This window comes from Marmota monax, unplaced genomic scaffold (genome assembly GCF_021218885.2).
Source record: "Marmota monax isolate L192 unplaced genomic scaffold, Marmota_monax_Labrador192_F-V1.1 WCK01_AAM20220418_F8-fsc00014, whole genome shotgun sequence".
Lineage (NCBI taxonomy): Eukaryota > Metazoa > Chordata > Mammalia > Rodentia > Sciuridae > Marmota > Marmota monax.
Window position 1 is genome coordinate 23,511,816 of NW_026695222.1, and position 18,057 is coordinate 23,529,872.

The following is an 18,057-nucleotide window of genomic DNA, read 5'->3' on the forward strand; positions in this document are numbered from 1 at the left end:
TTGCCAAACAACCAGCCGGATGGCCACTCGCCCTCCTGGTGCAGACAGCAACAGGTGAGGAAGGACAGAGTGACAGGCTTAAGGGCAGACTCCGGCACACAGGGAGCACAGAAAGTCGTGAATGCAGACACCTAGTGGCACTTTCCAGCTGTCCTTGGGGGACTCTGGCTGAGCGGGGGACGGGACCTGTTCCTGTTGACATCTCTGTGGCCAGCTGCCCAGGAGGCCTGACCTCTTCTGGTGCTCGGATTGGTCACAGTCACTGTTGGAGATCCCAGGAACGGAAGCCACCTGCCAGGGTCTGCTTGCCCTCGCTTGGGAGCCGAGAGACACCAGGAAACAGCAACGGTCCTGGGAGGGTCCCCTCTGTATCTGGGTCTGGAAGCCAGCGGGAGACAGCAGGCCCAGGGCTGCCCGAGGGCGCCCCACGCAGCTGGCCATGGAGGAGGTGGTCCTCAGAGCCCACTGTGTGCCAGGGTCAGGGTCAGGGCCAGCCTTCACATCTCCACTGTGACGTAAATACAGTCTGTGACATGAGAAAAACTCCTTCCCAGTCTCAGTCTCCTCATCCATAAAATGGGGACCCTGATAGTGTTGTGATGGTGATTGTGTGTGTGGACGTGTGTGTGCGCACAGACACACTCACACTGCCTCACACTTTTTCCAGTGTGTAGAACCTCTGTTCATGTCACCTGGTCAGATGTGCAAATGGCCCTCACACTGGCTCAGGCCGGGAGGAGGCTGAGGCTCATGGCAGGGGGTTGGTCTGCAGGTGTGTGTGGCCTGGGGACCTCCACCTTGTGCCTGGAGTCAAAGGCTCTGTGTTCTGTTTAGGGCCTGGCTGACAGCAGTTTCTCGGGGTCTCCGCTCACTTCCAAGGGGTCCCCACTGGGAAAGGAATTCCTCAAAGCACTTACTACTGACCCAGGAGGATAGTCTAGGGAGGGGATGGATGGCCTTGGGAGGGACACTGTGGCTGGAGGGCTGCCACCCCTTTCTGCCCCCACCCAGAGAACAGAAGTTGAACCCAGGTTTAAGTCCTGGCTTTGAACCATGGCTCTGTTCCTTGCTTGCTGTGTGACCTTGAACCAGTTTCCTTACCTCTCTGAGTCTACAAAACGGCAGGTGGTTAGGATTACATGGGACAAGATACAGAAAGCACATTGTTGGTGCGCAGTGAATAAAAGTGCTGTCCCTTCCTGGGGAGCTTGTGATTGGAGTTCAGGGAGTCTTCTGCAAACAGCCTGGCACATAGTAGGCACCCACTGAATACTTCTGGGAAGATGAAGGTGCCCAGGGGCGGGAAGCCTGAGCTGGGGGCTCTTCCCACCATTGTGTCATTGCTGGGCCACTGGGGCTGGGTCTCTGCTCTCACTGGGCTCTGACTTCCTCGGGAAGGTAATTCCGGCTGGTCCCAGCAGTTCCTCGTGTCCTACTGTGTTGGAAACCGGGGGTGTGGGGAGCCCCCGGAGGAAGGCAGACTCCTTCTCCACATTAGTCTCCTTTCCTCGCCTGGGGCATCGCTGGTGACTGCCCGCTGTCCTCTACATAACTAACCAGTGGGTCATGGAATCCTGTCCCTAGAGAGAGCCCAGGCACAGGGGACTCAGGGCTGCCCAGGAGCCCCATCTCTGTGGGGCTGGAGGCCGTTAGTGCTCACACACGGGAGCCGTCGAGGTGGAAGATCTGCAGCCCACGGTGGGGTGGGTCCTCCAGCTTCTCCCAGGCCTGGGTCTGTTTTCCGGGGAGAGCTGTGGAGGCCACTGCGGTTGGTGTCCGTGGAGATGAGCACTGGGAAGGGAACCCTGGGCCTGGGTCCTCCCTCTCTAGATTTCCAGCTGAGAGTTAGGCAGCTCACTCACCCTGTCCCTGAAGAATGGCTGAGGCCCTGGAGCACTAGCCCTTTCATCATGTCCCCACCCCCAGAGGGCTCCTCTTAAAGGAGGCAGGGACTCTAAATGGCCTTGTCTGATCCCCATTCCTCACTCCCAAGGCTTCGGCCACACCTCCAGAGGCAGGCTTGACCCTTCTCTGCCTTCTCCCTCATCAGAGCTACCTGCTGCAGCTGTGTCTTCACCTGTCCTCTCGTCACCTGGGAGGCTGCAGGAGCCTCTTCCCAGGCCTCCCTGCCTCCACCTCTCCCCCTAGAGTCTGCTCTCACAGCCGCGAGGGGATCAGCTTGAGCTTCTGAGCTCAGTCCTCCCTAGATGTCACCCTAACCCGCAGGGGTTGGGGGCTGTGCTGCCACCTTCCAGCTGCTCCCTGGGGGCGGGGCACCAGGCTGATCTCACTTTTGCAGGTCCCGCCTCCTCCAGAACCTGCCCTGAGCTCGCTGACGGAGCTGCTGGGCCTCTCTTTGTCCAGAATGTGCTTCCTTTACCTTCCTCCCTCTGTTGGTCCCTGCAGGTGTGGGGGAACATCGTGGCTTCCCAGAAGCCTGCTCTGATTGCCCCCTCCATCCATGTCATCGTCCTTCCCATCTGTGGTGACATTTTGGAGGATGTCACCTATGGGCAGTGCCCCTTTATTCTCATGCCTACTAGAAAGCCAGAGAGCACTGTGTGTCCACTGGGGAAAACCAATGCAGGCAGCAAATGCAAATTAAGTCCCTTTAGACTTAGGGTTAGAATCCTTGGTCTGTGGTTTGATCTGGCTGTGTGACCTTGAATAAGCCACCTAACCTCTCTGAGCTTGGAGGGTCATGACATCTGACAAGAGGATACCGTATAATCAATTTCCTCTTCCCCTTGGTGGTCAACAAGTGTCCCCCAGTTGGAACATTGAAGTGACCCCTCTCCCATGTACTCCCAGCAAAGCAAACACAAAGAGGGGCCGGGCCCAGCAGCCTCCAGTGCCCTGCAAGGAGGAACACTCCACAGAACCCCAAACAGGAGCGAAAATAGCAGGCGTCAGGGCCACCTGAGATGCGGAAGCCACGGAAGAAGCCGCAGGCCGAGCGGATGTCAGCCGCCTCAAGTCCCCGCTGAGGTTCCTCAGATGTGCCGCGCCCAGCAGCCCCTCGCCGGTCCCCGCTGGCTCCTCCAACCACAGCATCAGATAAGCGGGTGGAAAAAGCGCCGGCTTCCTCCCTCTGGGGAGGGGTAATCGCGGTGCCATCTGCGGGCTGCAGCGTCCCCAGCTGCCTCCCTGGTCCCCCTGCCCCCTCACTGCTCTGCCTACCCGACACGTCCTTGCTGACTGGGAGGGCAGGCCCCTCCCGCGGTAGGGACTTCGCACAGGCCATCGGGTCTCCTGGGCTCACTCCAGGCTGTTCCTGGGATCCCTTCCTGAGGCCACCTCCACCACCTGTTCAGCCTGCAGGTCCTCCGATGGCCGGCCCCGTCCACTCTCCTCTTCCCACAGTGCTTACCACCTCCGGCTCGCTCAGTGTGCTGCCTGTTCTCCCCGACGTGAGCGCCAGCCCTGGAGATCTTGTTCACTGCCCTCTCCCAGGTGCCCAGAAGAGTGCGGGGTACAAATAGGTGCTCAACTAACATTCTCTCAGCACCGGGATGCGAGAGGCTGTGAATAGGAGCTGGTCTGCCCCCCCAAGGGGTTTCAGCTGGTCTTGCGGGGGTCCTCTTCAGGCCTGCAAGACTCAGGCATGGACACATGTTGTCACTGGGGATTCTGGCACCAGGGTTCATCTGCCCTGTCCAGAAGCTCCTACCGACCCTTGAAGTAGCAGTTTTCTGGGGCTAGAGAAGGTTCTAGAAGCCTCTGGTGCCTTGTAGGAGGGGCCTTGCAACAGCCAATCTTGCCTTTGGAAACACGTTATTCTGGGCTTGAAATTCCAGCTGTGGCCTCCACCCCTCCCTGTTTCAGCTTCCTCACCTATAAAATGGACTCGATTATTCTGACCACGCTTGAGTGATTCTGAGGACTGTGTGTCAAGGATGTAGCGTGTTTGGGTCCTGGTAGGTGGTCAGTAGGTGGCTGTTTGTTAAACTCACTCCTTGAGTGTATTAGTCAGGTTAGGCTGGGTATGCTCCAGTAACAAACAGCTCCCCCAAAATACCACTTGTTTGTCACAAGGAAGGTTTGCTTTTGCTCTTCTACATGTCCTAGGTCAATCAGCAGATAAGTGAGAGAATGGGCTGTGCTCTGTGGAGTCACTCAGAGCCGTAGATTGGTCAGATCTTCACCTTCTGGAAGATGCTGGTCTTCTTACAGAGACAGCCTGAAGATCTCACGGCTGCTTTTCTGTGCGTCCACCTACGAGAGGCCACATGGCTTCTGCTCAGAGCCCATTGGCCCAATGGCTAGGAAGCCCAGAGCAAGTGTCCCATGTGCTAGGGAGGAGAACGAGATATTGGGGAGCAGCAGCAGAAACTCTACCACAGCAAGCCCACCCTGCCCTGCCCCCTCCGGGAAGAGAGGGAAACGTGGAGAAACTGAGACACCGTAAATCAATAGCCTCAACCCGCCTGCAGCGGGCTGCATGGTGGCCCTAGATGTATCCAGCTCCTAACCGCTGAAAACCGTGAGCGTTATCTTTATGTGCAGAGGAGGCTTTCCAGGTGCGGTTAGGTTAAGGATCCGGAGGTGGGGAGACAATCTGGGCTATCTGGGTGCAATCAGGGACGTGGGAGGCCTCAGAGCCGGGGGCAAGGTGGCCTGAGGGTGGGGTGGTGGAGGAAGGGGCCATGGATCACGGCGTGAAGGCAGCCACAGGAAGCTGGGAGACAAGGACGCAGCTTCTCCTGCAGCCTCCGGAGCAACTTTGATGGGAGCCCAGAGACCACTTTTGAACTTCTGGCCTCCAGAACTGTGAGGGAATAATTGGTGTTATTTCAGGCCACCGAGTTTGTGGTGACCTGCTGCAGCCGTCATGGGGGGCCGTTACCTCGCCGTAAATCAGAAGGCCCAGAAGTCTCCTCCGTCCGCCCGACAGCACGCTCCGTCCTCCTTGGTCGTCTTTTTTACATCCCTCTGTCACTCCCTCCGTGCAGAGTCCCCCTCAGCTCGGTCCCCACCCACCCACTGATCCCAGCCACTTCCTGGGCCTCTCGTTGCTTGGGACAGGGCCAGCCCCGGGGGTGCCCATCCAGCCCCCAGGCCCTCCCTGCCTAACGGTAAGGCTTTGCTCTGGGCAAAGGGCCTGGCACCCTCAGGAGAGATCCAGTGGACACGAGAGCAGGGGCCCAGTGGGAGAGGGTGAGGGATGGGGCTGGGCACATCAGCAGGACCTCAGGACCAAGGACAGTGCTCCTGAGGACCGCTGGAAGCCGGGGAAGGATTTTCAGCAGGGAAACCACCTGTGGAGGACTTAACACTGGGTTCTCCTGGCTTGTGATCAGGTAGGAAAACCCAGTCTTTGTCCTCCCACCTTCTGGGAGTCAGCCCTGTGCTAGACACCCCTTGGCTCTGCTTTCTCGTAATGTTTCTCATGAACCCATTTTAGAGATGAGAAAACAGAGACTAAGAGGGAGTCTCATGGCCTCCTTCCTCCATGTGGCTGCCTGAACCATCTTTCAAAATATAAACCCGAGCACATGACGCCCCTGAGAAGTCCCTCCGAGGGCTTTCCCCTGGGATAAAATCCAAGTGCCTTAGCATGATCTAGGGACCTTTCCTCTCATCCTCGACCCTGAGCCTCTGCCTACCGAGCTCCGGCCTGTTCCTCTCCCATGTGGCCTCAGGGTCTTTGCATTTGCTGCTCCCCACCTTGTGCTTGAAGTGCCCCTGCCCTCTCGCTGTCTGAGGCACCTGACTTCCCTTTGGTGCTCACCTCTAGAGAGAACCCTCTGCAAGCCTGTTGCCCGCCATCCTCTCTCTGCCCTTCCTTGTCTGCTCCACAGCATTCGTCACAAGTCGTAGCCACTGTGTATTTGTGTGTTCAGTGCCTGCCTGCTGCAGTGGACCCTGAGCCCCGCGGGGACAAGAACCACATCTGCCTGGACCCTCTGTGTCCCCGCCCTGCGGGTGGGGCCAGGCACAGAGTGGGCACCCAGTAAACACTTGCAGAAGAAGGAAGGATGGGTGCTGAGGACATGCAGAGCCCAGGATCGCCGAGGATGCCTGGGTGCTCCTGGGCCTGCCTCGGGAGACAGACGTCCTGCCTGTGGGGACCTTTAGAGGAGAGGCGTGGGGAGGGCGGTCCTGCAGGCACCTGAATGGCACCATGCTGGTTACATCAGCTCTTGGCCCACTTGCAGTGCCCCCATGTTCCCTGTCGTGCTGAGCACCCTGCCTGGCATCTCAGCCTCCCCAGGAACCCCTGAGGGGGTGGGGAAAGATGTCAGACATGTGTTCGCCTCCTAGGGTCAGCCACTTTGAGCTGTGACATCCTGGGCAGTTTCCTTTACCTCTCTGAGCCTGTTTCTTCATCTATATAAGGAGGCATCTGGAGGGGTGGTCTCCCAGGGAGGGACTTGCACATGTAGACCATTTCAACTCAAAACTCTCTTATCTGACCTAGTGTGCATGAGGCCCACAGTACACAGGTGCACATGTGCATGCACACGCACACACACAAGAAAAATAAAAGAAGAAAAACATACCTGTATCCAAAATCTAGAGAGTTCCACAACCAAAAGCTGTTTTGTAAACACACTGCCAACTCATTTGGCCCAAAGGCTGACCTGACCTGCTGCATGGCTCTTTGTGTCCCCGTGTGAATGGTCGTGTGACCCTTCCCTTATAGGATGAATGTATTTGATTGCCCCAGACCCCACTGAAGCTACTAGGTCACCTGCAGAGTCTATACATCATTGCTTTTTAAAAATCCACAAGTTTCTGAATTCCGCAACGGCCTGGCTTCTGGCTGAGGCGAGCGGCACCTGAAGTCCCTCCTGGAGCCCTGGCCGCCTCAGGGCCTGCAGCCTCTTGCTCCCTCCTGGTGGATTTCTCTGCAGCGCACGTCCTCTCCGTCAACTGGGGTTGAGTTGGGTTCTGCTGGCCCAGAGACAGAGGTTAAAACCTGGGGCGAGGGGAGCCTGGGTCCTGAAACGTTTCTGCTATGAATTTACAAGAGGAGAAACTTTTTCTTATGAATCATCAGAAAAAGAAATCAGAAGGAAGTGTGCGACCAAGGAGAGGAAATTAGGGTTTGTGACCTGTGTGAGTCACCCCGCTTTCTGACTCCTGGGTGATCCCTTGCTCTTGGCAATGTTCATTCATCTCCTCTCGGTGCCAGATTCTGCAAAACACCCTGGGGCTGCTGTGGTTTTACTCTGGCTCCAAACCTGCTTTCCATCTCAAAAATTCCTGTTTTTGAGGTGCTGCCCTGCTGTTTTGTTCCTTATCGCTTCACCCAGGGCGTCTTTTCTGCCCACCCTCTGCCTGGAATCCTGTTTCCTGGTTCTGCTCCCTGATCCTAACAGCCGCCTCTGCCTGGCTCCGGTCTCATCTTCTCCAAACCCTTCTCCACCCGCAGTCCAGAAGCCACCGTCTAAACTCCAGCTCAGGTTCCAGGCCTCCGCCTCCCGTGTGGCCCTGTTGGCCTCGTGTCTTGCCTGTCCCCACCTCCCCACTCAACACCCGGGCCTTGTCTTCCCACTCCCAGGCCTTCAGTGCTATTCCCCTGCCTCTCCCTTCCGCCTGGGCCCTGTCCCCTCACTCAGCTAATTCTGCTCATCCTGCAGGGAGAGCAGCCTAGAAGACACCTCCCCTGGGAAGTCGTTTATACATGGCCCTTTTCACAGTCCCAGCATGTACTTGTCACTCACCCCGGTTCCAATTCCTGCTCCTGTCCCCTGCTAGGCCATCGCCAGCACCAAGAGCAGAGGCTCTTTTCAACAAGACTGGGTGGACTTGAGACGAACAGGCAGCGTGGTAAGACAGGGACCTCTCAGCAGCAGGCAGTGGCATGGATCCTGTCTCCCCTACTCCTGGCTGGCTCTTTGCCCAGCAGTGGCCGCCATCTTGCTTTCCGGTAAGCTGGAAGCTGGCTTCCATATTGGAAGTGGGGTGAAGCATCCTAGTTTCATAATGGGTTTATTGCGTGTGCATTTCTCCATTTGCCATTGAATCAAGTGTACATCCCCCCCTCCACATGCATTCATTTCTTGGGATATTGCTTCTCGTGTGACTTTTCTGTTTGAATCTTGTGTCTTCTTGTCTGTGGGCATCTTGCTTTCTGTTTAATTTGACAGAGCCATTTCTACATCGTATATATTAGCTGTCTTATAGTCGGTGCTGATATTTTCTTAGTCTGATGTCCTTTTCATTTTGGTTTTATTATGTTTCCTTTCACAGAAGATATTAATGCATATATATTTGAATCTGTCAATCTCTCTTCCTCCGCGATTGCTTCAAGGGCTGAGAAAGTTATCCTGCCCCCACAGATCTGATAAACATACTCTTTTGTTTTCTGATTGTTTCCCTCTAACGTGATTTTTTACACTTAACTCTTTAATCCGGTTGGAGTGTGACTTGGTGGGTGTCTTGTCACCGGTTTCTAGGGCAATGGTCCTAGGTGGGATAACCCTGTTGTCGTCAGTCTGTTTAGTAAATAATTGGTCTTTGTCTCTTTCTTTCTTAAAGGAGAGATAAAATAGAGCAGTTGTTATGTGGCTGGCCTTGCCACTTTTTAGCTGGGTGACCTGTGAGCACGTGAAATGGGGTGCTACTTGCTCCTTCCCAGGGTTGTTGTAAAGACGGAATGAAATGCCACATGTGAAGTACGTTGTGCCATTTGTGTCCATGGCTAGTGGGGACTGATGGTAGCTCCATCCCCTCGTTGGGTCTGATCTTGTTTCGGTGATTCGGAGTTCTCGTTTTATGTTACCACGTCATTGGTCTCATTGTGGCTTCAGAGAACGTTTTACCTTCTGGCCAAACCAGGCACCTCTTCCATTTTACTCTTGGAATGTGGCTTTAAATTGTCACCTAGGGGGTGGTTTAGGGCCTGTTGGTTCCTCCTTCCCCTTCCTCACTGTCCCTCTCCTTGGGGACTTGGAGACGCTCCTCTTCCCCAGCATGCATGTGACCTCCTGGCTGCCTGGCCTTGGCGCCCTCCGCCCTTCCGCTGAACAGCTGGGTGGCACCTGCTGTCACTGGTGTATCTCCACCTCGTGCTGGGTCACCCTGTCTTCATGCCAGTGCCTGTACCCCTCTGGATTCCGAGTTTCCCTGGGAACTTGTCCTGTGTTTCCAGGTCCCCCTCAGAGCCTGACTCCTGGCTGGGGATGTCATGGTGTTCAGGTCCAGGACCGGGGAGAATGGGGATGCTCCCCACGTCCTTGAGCTTTGGCAGTAACCAGGCCCCACCTGCTTCTCCTGGAGGCACAGGCTGAGGGGACCAACAGGGCGATGGTTGTAACTCCTGACCTGTGGTTGTCGATAACCGTGGGCCATCTACTAGTGCTGGCTTCTGTTTCCCCAGTGGAAAGTCCCTGAAGCCTGGCCGGCCTTGACCCTGCGTGATTTACCTTAAACTGGGTGGCTCTATAATGAAGGTGAATTAGAGTAACTCATTGGCACGTGCTGTGCCTCAGAATGCAATTTGCTGTTTTCTGGGGGAGAAAAGACCGGTTAGAACAGAGACCACCCCCGCACTGGGTCTCCAAGACAGAACCCAGATCTTGGGCATGAGGGCTCAGAGGTCAAAACCAAGATAGGTGGCTCTGAGCCTGGGAAGGTACCTGGGGTGACAGGGCAGGGGGACTGGCTTTTTTGGCACACGGCCACACAGAAACTGAGCGCAGAGTCTGAACTTGAACCCAGTGTGGCTTCCAGGGTGGCATGGTGCCAGTGTTCTCTCTGCTGCTGCTCCAAAGGCTGATTTTAATGTGGCACTTAGAAATATATCAGCAGTGTTTACAAATGCCGTTTCCTGTGTTATCTGATACTCACAGAAGGAAGTGAGCCGGGCACTTTGTCTGTGTTAGGTTTTGGGGTTAGAGGCAGAAGTGCCAAGTTCGGGTGACCTAGAAAAACCTTTCTAGGTCAAATTACAATTTCAAAAGATTTTTTCCCCCTTTTCTTCTCTTTTTAAACCGCCCCACGATCCAACACTGTCGTTGACATATTTCCCTTCCAACAATGCAAGCCCTTTGTGCGTGACTGAGGTCTTGTTTGTAGTGCTGGGGAGAAAATATCCGCCAGGTCACCTGCTGTTCATTGTCTCTCTCGCTCTCGCTGCGCCGTGCCACAGTCCCACTGGACTTATGCTCAGGAGGCTTTTAGTTAATTGTCTTTGGCAAGAATCAGTTTTGGGACTTGTTCCCAACTGCTTGGAAGATAGATCATTGTTAGGATAAATATCAGCAGCTCTGGGCAATCCAGGGCTCTAGACCACTGACCGCAGCCCCTGGGGAAGTGGCCGGGAGTTGGACAGCTCCTCAGGTGGGAAGGAACCAGGCAGGACCACAGAAAGGGCTAAGCCCTGTCCTGGGGCAGGAGCTCTGCAGTTGGACTTCCTGGGTCTGCATCCCAGTTCTGCCACTTACCAGCTGTGTGACCTTGGGTGAGCTGCTTACCCTCCCCTTTCGACCTCCTTTTCCCCATCTGTGAAATGGGAGCCTTAGCAATGACAACTTCCCCCACAGGGCTGCACGGCTTACCTGAATGCATCTTCTCAATCAATGCAGAGTGCCTGGCATGCAGCAAGGTCTGTGTCCAGGTTGCACAAGTTCATTACCCTGAATAATCCATCATAGCTGAGTGGGTGCCGTGGCACGGCGCCAGCTCTTCCTTGGGCCTCAACACTTGTTCTGCCAGCTGGTGCCTGCTGGTGCCCACAGCTGGGGCTCTCCCCAGGTATTGCCTGTGGTGGTCCCCAACAAGCTTCTGCCTCTAGATTTTGCCCTCACAGTCTGTCTCTGGGGAACCTGCCCTAAAACAACAGGTAACCATCTGTTGCTGAGAGGATTCTGATTTCCATTTTAAAACACATGTTTATTTCCTATGCTGTGTTTCCAGAGCTTTTAGAAGTGTGGCCTTGGGGTTCCCACCCTCCCCCCATCTCTGCACATTCTGCCTGCCTTGGTGATCTCCGTCGGCTCTGGGGTAGGGATGCTCCTCCCATTCTCCAGGTGGGAAGCAGGAGATGGAAACTGAGGGGACCGCTGAGGGGCCCCACGAGCTCCTGCAGTCAGTCCCTCTGGGTGCAAATGAGGAAACCAGGTTCAGGACCCTCCTTTCATCCTTGGGACCTCAGGACAGGCTGGTCCTAGGTGACACACTTGGGGCAATCTGTTATGGCATTTTGGTTCTGTCAATGTCCTAGTGAGTGTCCCCAGGATGGGGGCAGCCAGTCTGTCCTGGCATGGCCATCACCAATGGCTTCCCGGAGGGAGACAGCATGAGAGTTGAGTGGGCATTAGCTGCGTGGAAAGGGGGGGAAAGGAATTTCAGAGGAGATCTGGCCTCGCAGGGGCTGCCCTGGCTGTGGGATGCTCGAGCCGTCTTGGAAGGGCAGGAGTGGGAACGTGCATGGGAGGGAGGGAGCCCCGACGGGGCAGATTCTCAAATGCCTTGAAGGCCACAGCGAGGACTTTGGACTCCTCCCTGGTGGGAGAGATGGGGCTTGGCAGAGTGGCCTGGGCAGATCCACATGGAGGCCTTGTGCGTCCTGGCCCCTCTGCCCGTCACGGGCCCAGCTGATGCTCAGTGAATAATTGTGGGTTCAGTAGGTGGACGAGTAGGGCAGGGAGATGGTGCTGGAGCGTGGGGTGCTGGCTGTCACCTGGGGCACTAGTGGGAGCAGGTCTGTGGAACCCACCATCCTTCCTCCCCAGCTCCAGCGAGGCTGTTGCTACCCATGTAGATGAGGCCAGGGGACCCGCTGAGAGCACCCATGTTGGGATCTGCCACGGCAGAAGCCAGGCGGAAGGCCACAGAGTCACGAACCCAATCTGACTGGTCCTGGCCCTGCCCCGTGGCGGCTTCTTCAGGGCAGAAGCCCTGCGGCTTCGCAGCCCCGCTCCGCCAGCACGGCCTGCAGCCCCCTTGGATCCATTCCCCTCGCAGCGGCCAAATGAAAATGTTTGTTGAAAACAACATGTGCATAATTAAAGCTTAATGAGCGCTTGTCTGTTTGGAATGTGCAATTAGATTTATAATCGGGGATGGGAGCTAGCTCCAAATGGCTTTAAATGGAGCTGAGAGAGAGGATAATTTTCGCCATAAATCTGCCGTAATGCAGTCGATGTGTGTTACCAGTGGCAGCACCAGGAAAGAGCACAGGCCTGCCAGGCCACCAGGCTGTGACCACTGGGCAGCCCTGCCCAGGGGCCCTATTGGCAGCTGCGGCTGGCCAGTATCCTGTGGTGGGACTCCCTAGTGGCCTTGGGGGTGGACTGCTCTCTGTTGGAGCTGGAGCTCGCACCCGCAGGCTCAGAGCTCTGGTTGAACCACCTGGTGCTGAGTCCCACTGCCCTGGCCCCGGGTGACTTCCAAGCCAGGAACCCCAGGTACACTCATGCTGGCCTGCAAGCTGGCAGCAGGGAAAAGCCTTGGACTGGGAGGTGGCCCCTATTTTGTTCCCTGCTCTACCCCATCACTGAGAGTGCAGAGGATGTCAGTCAACATTCACTGAATGAATGAATGAATTCCTCTTTACCAGACTGCGGCCTTCAACAAGTCCCTCTCCCTCTGTGGGCCTCATTTTCCCCACAGGCATGCAGAGGACTGGACTTGGCTGTTGCTGATGTTGGCTCTCTGTGTCTATGGTTGGATCTGGAATGGGCAGCGGCTGGGGCCACATCTAGGCCATCACCGTCCAATAGAAATAGAATGCAGACCACATGTGCTTATCTACTTCCTCAGCCCGCAGCCAAAGAACCATAAAAAGAAACACAAGAAATAGCCTTAGTAACACCTTTTGGTTAACACAGGGCACCTGCAGGGCCACTTCAACAGTGAGCGGAAGAGCAACGTTGGCGTGTTTAGCGCCTTTCTGTTGCTCTGAGTCAGAGCTCCTCTGGCCCTGCACATTTACGCACGTCTTAGCGTGGACGGGCCCTGTTTCAAGAGCTCAGTGGCCATGTGACTGATGCCCACCATTCTGGACAGCACAGGTCTAGAAGGAGCACAGCCAGAGCCAGGCAAGGACGTTGACTCTCTTCTGTGGAGTGGGCATGGTGACCACTGCCTTCCAGAGAGCCAGGAGCCTGGTGCATTTGTCCCTGTTAGTTGTGGTGATAGTGTCTATTTTTGCATTACTTCTTGATGTCTTTTATTGACTAGAAACAAGTGACATCATCTCCTGTCAGCAGTGGGGACAAGGGTCCTGCAGCGGCCCACAGCACTGGGCTTGCTCACAAGGCACATTCCTAGCCCCTCTGGCAGGCCCTGTAGGTGGATAAGCCCCTAGGCCCAAGGGTGGGGAGGTCACTGCTTTGAGTCATACAGCCTGTATGTAGGCAGGTGGGAATCCAGTGTGGGCTTTTGGGGGCCAGCATCCTGGACCTCAGACAGCCTGGGCACGGCTTGTCTGTGTGGTCCTGGGCAGATTCCTTAACCTCTCTGAGATTCAGCCATAGTACTAGGTGCTAGATTTCCAAGTGGACAGACTTATGCCAGCATTATGCTCAGCACAGCAAGAACATCCATCAGGAGAAAAGACATTATTGGAGAGAAAATTATATTTGATATTTTGGAAACAAAGCATGAAAGCCTTCGGCATGGGATACAAGAAACCCTCAGTTGGACGTTCTTACAGGCCTTCACTGAATTTCAAACCCCATAGTGTGGGCAGAGGGCCCAGGTCCCTTTCCCAGGCTTAAGACCTCAGGGACTTATGGGAAGCCCCTCAGTGTCTTCATCCACAGAAGAGAGAGTTCTAGCAACTTGACAGGCTTGTTGTGAGGATTAAATAATAAAATAAGAAATTGTTCCCACAGGCTGTCATACCCATTTTCCTGATGAGGAAAGTGAGACGCTGTCACTTAGTTAAAAAAATAATTCCAGAGGATGAAAGCAGCAAGCCCAGGATTTGAACCTGGCAGCCTGGCTCCGGGGCTGAGCTTGTGACCCGGGTGCTCTCGCACTTGGCTGGTGGTGGTGGGCCCGGAGCTGGGCACGTGGGGCTGGTCTGTTTGAGCCTGAGGCGTCCCAGGCCTGTGCCTTACTCTGGTCCTCTTCATCCCGCAGCCTCTCGCCCTGCCCGCCCCCAGCGGCTCCCTGGTCCTGATGCGTATCTCACGTGAGACTTTCACGTGAAACCGCACTCTCAGCGGGGCCCACGCTGCAGCTGCCACATTCACTGCCTCTGTCTTTTGAGCCGCGCTTTATCTGTGCAGAGGGAGTGTTCTCACGGCCCACAAGGGGCCGGCAGGAGCAGGGCCCGCTGCTTTGATTGTTTCCTCTTTAGATGTCTGTGAGGTGCATCTCCCCGTGTCTATGACCCGCTGGGCTGAGGGCTGTGCATCGTTGGTCTTTGATCTAGGTCTCTGTGCAGAGGGGAGGAGCAGCAGCTTCTTCAGAACAACTGTTGCTTTGGTACCTGGGGTCAAGGCCAAGTTCAGAAGGACTGACTGGCTTTCGGCAGCTCAGAACTACCCTGAGTCTCGCCTTGCTCATCTCTTCTGTGGGGCTGGTCGTGGTAGACTTGGGGGTCCTAGGGGTTCCGATGAGATGACAGGGCACAGCTCTGGGATAAGGGCTGGTATACAGTAGGTGCTCACTGGCCCATCTCACTGCAGCCTTTGTGGTCATGTTCCCTGCTCTTTGCTGTCCACTCTCTGTACGTCCTAGGTCATGGAGCCTCCAAGTCACCGTCTGCTGTGCTAGCCCATCCTGGCTGCTATCACGACTGTCAGATGAGGCCACGTTTAGGGTCGGAATCAAGAAGCTGGATTCGTTGCTGTAGGTCACACAGCTTGTCTTTCTAAATCAAGCAGGAGCTGGTCTTTGCAGGGTCTTGGAAGCCTGAGCCCTGAGATAGGACATCCAGAAGCCGGAGGCTCTGGGGCTGGCTGTCCCCAGCTGAGCACCTGTGGCTATTGGAGTGGGACTGTTATGGAGCTCTTGATTTTCAGAGGTTGCGTGATTGAAAGCGGTTCCTCCTGGCCAAAATGGACCTTAACCTGGTTTTGGGGATCATTTGCTTGTCACTTAGGACAGTGGACAAAGAACAGCCTATCTTCTCCCGCAGATTTAGAGAACAGGCAGGAAGCTGGGGGGCTGTCCGTGTCACTGCAGGGCTGGGCGCTCCGTGAAGGCAGGGCTATGTCCCAATCTCTGTGGTGTACCTGGCATCTAGCGCAACACCTGGCCCAGCACCCACTAGATACCACTTGATGGACGGCTGTTGTCCACTCTGTGGCCTCCTAATCCCTTTGCTTCTCTCTCTTTTCAGTGCCTTGTGGTTATTTACTCAAAGTTTTGAATTCCCAGGCGGGGGGCAGATTCACTTATTATAAATGCCCGGTATTTATGAATCTGCTCCTTGGCACATACGGGTCCTTGTACATGATCCAACAAAGGCACCGGCTGGTCTCACTGTGCCTCAGCACGTTCAAGTTAGATCTTAGGCCCAGGCCAGAAGGAGGACGAGTCAGAGAGGTCAAGGCAGAGGGGCTGACCTCGAACAGGAGGGAGACGTTGCACCTTTCAAACTAAGGAAAAGGACGTCAGGCGGGTGTGAGGCTAATTGCTGGGGAAGGCTGAGGGGCGGAGGGGGCGGCCGGTGGCCTGGGTTTTTCAGTGACGTGGGAGACAAATAATAAATGAAATAGATAACACTCAGCACCTGTCAAAATAGTTAACTCTGTGAGACGTTGTTACAGTCATTAACTCACGTCAGATGTCTGAAAACAGAGACTGAGAACCCAGGAGTTAGGAAGAGTGCCTGCCATCGTCACTGTCTCATAGGTGAGGAAACTGAGGCAAGAAGGTCACACGGTCAGGACGTGGTGGAACCAAAGCTCAGACTCGGGAATCCATGTCTGATGTGGTCGGTCACACCACGCAGAAGTGGATTAAGTCCAAAGCCGATCTTAGATGGACCCAAGAATATGGATTAATAAAAGCAAGACTGTGAGGTAGAATGCTTTGCCAGAAAAAAAAAATGAACCTCGGGAGAGTTGGATTTCAGTGAGTAGAGAAATGGGGGAGAGTGTTCTGGGCTGGTGAGGGACAGTGGGCCAGGGAAAGGGCACACGCTGAGGACTCTGGGAGCTGAGGCTCAGGACCGGTTGCCCTGGAGGGTCCTGGATACAAGGCTAAGTGACTGCACAGTCCCAGGTGGGGTTTGGATCTGAGGAGTGAGGCGACTTCCCGAAGACCACGGGCCATAGTCGGGGTGAGGGCGGGGTGGTGGGGGAGCTGAGCAGAAAGCTTTTGCAGGTGATTGGATCTGGGGATGTAGGAGGAAAGGAGTCCAGAGTCATGTGGGTGTCCTGACGTGTGACCCGGTGGAAGGTCTCACCTTCTGTTAGGACGAGGGAGTGCAGGAGAAGAAGCAAGTTCGTGCACGTGTCAGGAATTCAGGGTGGGATGGGTTAAATTTGACGTGCTCATAAGCCAAATGGGGGAATGTCTGGGGGGAAATTGCACATTGAAATTTGGAAATAACTTACGTAAAGATGAAGATTTAAGGGTTGGTGACATGTGGCAACCCTGAAAAGCCATGACCTTTTCCAGGGAAAGTGTAAATAGAATAGGAGAAAATACCAGACCCACTTATCTGCCCACGATCCCACTCATTCATCCATCCCGTTCTATCTACCCAGTCACCTGCCCATCCGGGCATCTCCCAACGCATCCAAACGCCCAGCCCAGCCATTCACTTGTTGATCTCATCCACCATCCCAGTCGTCTTCCTGTACATGTCACTTCACACTCATTCAGCCTTCCTGTCATCCATCCATTCATCTGTTCTTTCCTCTCATCCCAACCATCTAATCCAGCCCTCCATCTACTCATCCATCCATCCATCCATCCATCCATCCATCCATTATCCATCTATCCGTTCATCATCCATCCATCCATCCATCCATTCCTTCATCCCATTCATAAATGATCTCATTAATAATTAGTAGTTGATGTTGATTACATGTTGAAATCATAATAGTGTAAATGAATAGAACACATCATTAAAAATAATTTCACTTGTTTATATTTCCTTTTTAAACTATAAATACTAGAAGACTTCAAATTTCACATAGCTTACATTTATGACTTGCATTACATTTCTGTTGGACAGTGCTGATTCATACCATCCATCATCCATCAATCATCCATCCATCCATCATCCATCCATCCACCCATCATTCATCCACGTATTTATCAACCTGTCCACCCTCTCATTTATCCCGTCATCTATTCCCATCATCCCTTTCATCCCACCACTTACCGTGTGTCCGTCCCATAGATACTCAGTTTAAATCCATTTTGAATCAGTGGCTCTGTGGGTGAGAAGAACAGGGAAACGGAGGCCTGGAGCCACTAAGGAACTGGCCAGATGGGGAACAGAGGGAGCTGGGATCTGACTCTAAGATGAGGGCTCCTCACTCTTCACTTATTTGTTAAGTTTCCTTTAAGATGAAAAAACAAAAAACAACAACAACAACAACAACAAAAAATCCTTGGGGGCAGGGAGAACATGGTGTGCTTAAGTTGGAGGGTGACTGTTGGAATAGGGGCCCCGGAGCCCCTCTCGCTGAGGGGAGCCACACAATGTGGCGGAGACAGATGTTTTAGAAGTCTCTGTGAGCCGTGTCCTTGGTGGCTGTCATGAAAGGGTTATCCCCACACATTCCATATTTGCAAAAATGTGGGTTCTTTCAGATTCCAAAACTCATTTCCATGACAAAACTCTTGGGAAGAGAAGATGAAGGCCTGGCTTTTGCAGAACAATCTTCCAGCTGTAATGAGGACTGAAGATGGCAATGGGAAAAGGAATTATAATTAGAATATGAAATGGGGAAAATTAATCTATTCCAGTCAGTGGTAAGAGGTTGTTCTCCTGACGTTTTGTGGCAATTCTTAGGCTGTTGTTTCTTCCTACAGTTTTTTCTTCACATTTTAAAATACATGTGGCGTGGAAGACTTTTGGCTGAGGGATTGATAAACTGTGAATAGGCGCAGGGTTTCAGTCCCTTGTGCCCTTGCTTTGCACATCTCTTGTGTGCATGTGAGGCGTGCGTTTGTGTCCACGCCGGTGTG

The 18,057-nt window shown here is 54.2% G+C and overlaps 1 protein-coding gene across 4 annotated transcripts in view; it reads left to right on the top strand.

The window, feature by feature from the left end:
• Positions 1 to 18,057, top strand: part of Tox2 (TOX high mobility group box family member 2) — a 128,106-nt gene that overhangs the window by 25,740 nt on the left and 84,309 nt on the right. The window lies entirely within an intron of this gene.